This window comes from Aplysia californica, unplaced genomic scaffold, assembly GCF_000002075.1.
Source record: "Aplysia californica isolate F4 #8 unplaced genomic scaffold, AplCal3.0 scaffold00372, whole genome shotgun sequence".
Taxonomy (NCBI): domain Eukaryota; kingdom Metazoa; phylum Mollusca; class Gastropoda; order Aplysiida; family Aplysiidae; genus Aplysia; species Aplysia californica.
The window spans coordinates 526487-531533 of NW_004797642.1; positions in this window are offsets into that span (position 1 = coordinate 526487).

Consider the following 5047-nt stretch of genomic DNA (forward strand, 5'->3'; position numbering starts at 1 on the left):
CCCCCTCTTTTCCTATGGAATCGAACATGGGTCTCCTGAATGTGACAGCGAGGCACCTAACTGTTACACCACAGACGGCGGTTATACACTCTTCACCTTACTAATGTTAATAGAAAGAAAGAATAAAGCGCAGAAAGATCTATATGTGAGGCAGCGTGGTGGAATCAGGCTCTTGTCAATTTTTGGGCATGTGGAGTTATTGCTGTCATCTTAAGATGATTTAAGAATTGTTAGGAATTTGTGTTAGGCCCAAAACGCTGCTGCAAGAATTGATGGAGAATACAGCGGAAATAAGCAGATTAAAAGAAGAGTGATTCGAGGATGCGTAATACCACCAGGCCTCTTTAGCATAGATAGTGAAACAATCCTTTAAAATATGGAATAATGTCCAGGTCTTAAAGACGATGACAAAAATATTGATACAATCAGGTATGTCTATGACACTGTTTAATAAAAGAATCAGAAAAGAACCTTCAATTCCTTTTAGATACTGTTGTAACAGAAAGTGAACGTAGAAGTTTATTGTTAACTGTTGAAAACAGAGTGCACGGTAATATGACAAAAAGCAGTAAATCGGATTTATACAATGTAACCTCATGAACAAAGGTGTTGCATCGTACCGAGTGACCATGATGCACAGCTTCACTATTGACGATCAACTAAATAACGACATTGCTAAAATATATATTATTATATAATAACGCACCAAATCAGGTTCTGCGCGAGCAGCACTGCTTATTTTGAGAATCTGATTCCGAATATGAAATAAGTTTTTACCTACAATAATTATTTTAAAAATTTTGACCCATGAGTTTAGTTCTCAGCGGCGGCAAACTTCAAAGTGAATCTACCTCACAGCGCGTCTTCCTCAAGTGTGACTGTGATCGCACGAAAAATACCAAGCAACGATTTATCGTCTGATCGCTAGATCTTCCAGTTTCTGTACAATTTATCGTTACGTGTAACCGGGCCTTAAGAACTATTCTTCGACGACAGAGGGAAACAGGTAAAGAACCAATCGGCCGTTTTGAGGAAAAGGGTTTTGGATATTTTGAAATGTCTTTCACGGAAAGATATAAATGTTTTATTTATTTCTTTGTCATATAATGACAGAGCAGGGTTGAAATTACCTGTAATGTGTAAACATTTTTATAACCTTTTGAAATCTGTAAGTGAAGTGAAATTAAAGGCTCTTAAGAAAAGAGAACACAAACATAGACACCACTTTGACCTTTGAAGACAGATCATGAGAACAGTTTTCCATAAAAGTGAAAAAAAATACCGTTGCCACCCTGAAGGCTGTCACACAGTATGAAGAAAAAAAATGGCAATTTTTGAAGAAAACAAACTACTCAGGAAAAAGAAAAATCAGGAAAAGGAGACGGTCAAAGATTTCCCAGACTAAAAAATTAATAAAGTTAAGCCCAAGAAAAAAATAGGTGACCCCATAAAATACAGGACGCTACATTTGAAACAGGAAAATATGCTATGAAACGATAGAGACATGGGTAATTAATTACCAGTGTGGAGAAAAGGAAAAATGAATGGAAAAAGTTAATAAATACATTCATTGCAAAACCTCAAGCAAGAAAACAGTACCTGCAAGTAGATGTAAAAATCCAAACATATACACATACTATTGTGCGGTCAGAAATTCGTATTGCAAGTTATTGTCAAATATTTCCAAAACTATTGAACACAGACTCTCCTGCTTTTGCACAATGACTTGAATCAATTTGTCTTAACAGATAGATATTTTTCTAAACATATTATATTATGTTAGAAGTATTCTTGAAAATTCTTTAATAAACACTGATTTTTAAAAAAAATCGAAGTGGGTGGTTTCTACAGGTTTTTAAAGTTTTACAACTGGGGCAATATTATTGTTCGCCTTTAAGAGTAAGTTTGTCATGTTTTACTAATCGTGACATTATGTTTATTGAACACATGTTTTAGCACCTTTAGTGCAGGGGCGGCTCGTGGGGATAAAAAGTGGACGTGGACAATTAAGTTATCGCATGCTGAAGATAGTCAAGGGCATAGTGAATGAGACGGTGTATAATTTTAGGATCTTTGGGTTGGTGAGGGAGGACCTCGTGTTATTATTTTCATTCTTTTAATTGCCGCTTCGATTTATAGTTCGAAATTTGTTTGTTAGCCAAACACCAATTTCGTTCATCCTGTATTGGAACTGAACACTCAAGTAATAACTTTCACCACTCCACTACAAAACAATTCAAAGGCACAACTCGTAGAACAGTCACGTTAACCTCCCTCAGGTTAACGGTCACAGAGTCACTTAAAATAGTGGGAAGACAGATAATGAACCAATCACAATTCACTTGAGCACTCCGCTGGATTGCTCCGGGGCTCACATAATATTGGCAAAGAATAGCGTACGGTCTATCACGCTTATTTTTAGACTGCCTACTGTGGGCTATGTTTCGGCACTATTCGGCAGGAGCACATTTGAGATGTGCCGTCTTATTAATATTAATGTACCGCCAAACTCGCGACGAGTGTAGTCATCGCTTGGGTTATCCCCAAGAGCGATTTATAGGCTAGGTTATACTGTTGAATATCCTATTATGTTCAGCTAAAGCGCATGGACTTTGGCATCTCATAGTAGATGTTTTACGGCGCTATAGATAGACTCAGAAATGCAGTTATGGCACCAGTTGGGATCATGTTTTGATATAATATTTGGTTTCTGGCTTCTTTTATTATATTATTGTGCGCGTTTTACGTAATAGAACATTAACATTTTTGGGCGGCACTGCACGACCATGCTCTATGGACTAGCCGCGCTTGCTTTAGTGCCAAAAAGTGTTCAGTATAAAAAACGAAAATTTCTTGCAACACGTTTTCCCACTAGAAAAAGTGTCATTGGTGAGCTGATACGAAGATCTAAATCTAGTAAAAACTTAAAAACTTCGCTGCAAAGCGCGCTCACCATGGGCAACCAAACACTAGTCTCCCAGTCTCTTATAGTCGAGTATAGGTTCAAATAATTATAATATGTGTATGCAAAATGTGCATGAGAACCTGGAAGTCCTGTGAATACTCCCCTTTTCTTCATGGCGGAGATTTATAATACTTTAAATAAATTTATGAAGAAAAACTGTACAATTTAGCCTCAAATGTGGCGAAAAAAATGTGATTGAGTAAAGACAAATTGATACAAACTGCTGTGCAAAGTATTAGTGACATTGATTCGCCCGTGAAAGCGATATTTGGGGATAATTTGAGCCACGAATTTTTTTACCGCATTTTAATGGACAAAACAGATATCTTTTTAAAATAAAGGTCATAATAATCTAATACGGGGTACCCACTACGGCTGGATCGGGCTCATCGCCCGACTCGATCTCCTGAAACTGAAAACAAACACACGTTTGTTTTTGAGGCGATCGAGTCGGGCGATCCCATCCATAGATCTTTCAACGACTGAGGAGGACAGATGAAAAACCAATTGGCCGTTTTAAGGGGAAAAAATGTTTGAATATTTTGAATTGTCTTTCTTTTTAAATATAAATGTTGCCTTTATTTCATTGTCATATAATGACAGAGAAAGGCTAAATTACTAGTGCGTGGTGTGTAAACATTTTTAATAAATCTTTTGAACTCTATGAGTAACATGAAATTAAAGGCCCTTACGAAAATAAAGCACACGCATAGACTCTACTTCGACCTTTTAAAGGCAGATCAAGAGATAAATGTTCCACGTAAGAAGTGAAAAAAACCTTTGCTGTCCTGGAGGTCGTCACACAGGTGGCGGAGAAAGGAGAAATTTCTGAAAGAACAAAAGGTAGGGGCAACTGAAGAAAACATAGAACTCGACCAAAAGAAAAAGCACGAAAAGTAGACCTCTCTAGAAATGGTAAATTAAATTTGCCTAAGCAAATAAGTCATAAGGTGACCCCATAAAATACAAAGAATTTAATTACACGAGTTATGATGATATATGAATTTTTCGTACGAGTGAAATTGCCAAGTTGTAATCATGAGTTTCAATGAGTGATTACAACTGGCAATTTCACAAGTAGGATAAATCATGGTCTGCCACCATAACGAAAGTAATAATTTTTTTAACCTTACTGATATCCTGGCTAACGAAGTTCAAATGAATAGACAATTTGACAAGAGAATCCCGTCAAGAGTCTCGAACGAAAACAAAATTGTCATGCCCGTCCCAGTCTGAGTCAGGGAGGGGATTGGAAAAAATCTTGATTTTTTTCCTTTGTTTTTACCCTTGCTAATTTTAATTTACATATTTTGCTGTCCGTGCCGTATGCCCCCCCCCCCCCCTTTTTCCACGAAATAAACCCCAAACAAAACAGGAACAACGTAAGCACAGGTAAAGCAAGCAGAAAACGTACGATTCAAAAATGAAAATTTAAGAAACTGCATTTATATAACATGTTGCCGTGAGAATAGAGATAAATTTGATTTCACACTTTGCAGTCTAAACAAAACAAAGGCTGGGAGTCGTTTGCTAGCATAGGCCTAGACCTAGACTCGCTAGCATTGCACTAAAATACATCGTCGCACTCTGGCGTGTAATCCTTGTGTTTGGCACTTCATTTGGCGCCTTTGGTGAGCGGGCTTTGCAGTGAAGTTTTTACAGAGGGCAAACAACTCCAAGTATGGTATAAAAGACCTTTCTATTATCTATTTGTGGAGGCGGAATTTTGCTATTCAAAAGGCTTTTCAATAGCTACATCGATAGACATGGGGTTTTCGCCAAAAGATTCTTTAAAATATTCTCCAGATCATGACGCCCTTCGTTTTTTCAGTTTTGAGACAGTTTTTCTGCAAAAGGCAAGGACTACTATACTCAAGGACGTGCACAGTCGAATTCCTGACTTGGCTAGCGAAGGCCATCGAGTCAAACACTCCGGATATTCCCATTCTGACCCAGTGCCTTATCTTTAGCTTTGACTCGTTCGTAGGAATCGGGGACTATTTATCGCCTTTGAAGTAGAATGAATCCTATCTGTAAAATTCGTTGATCTCAATAAAAATGATGCAGAAATGAATCAGATAT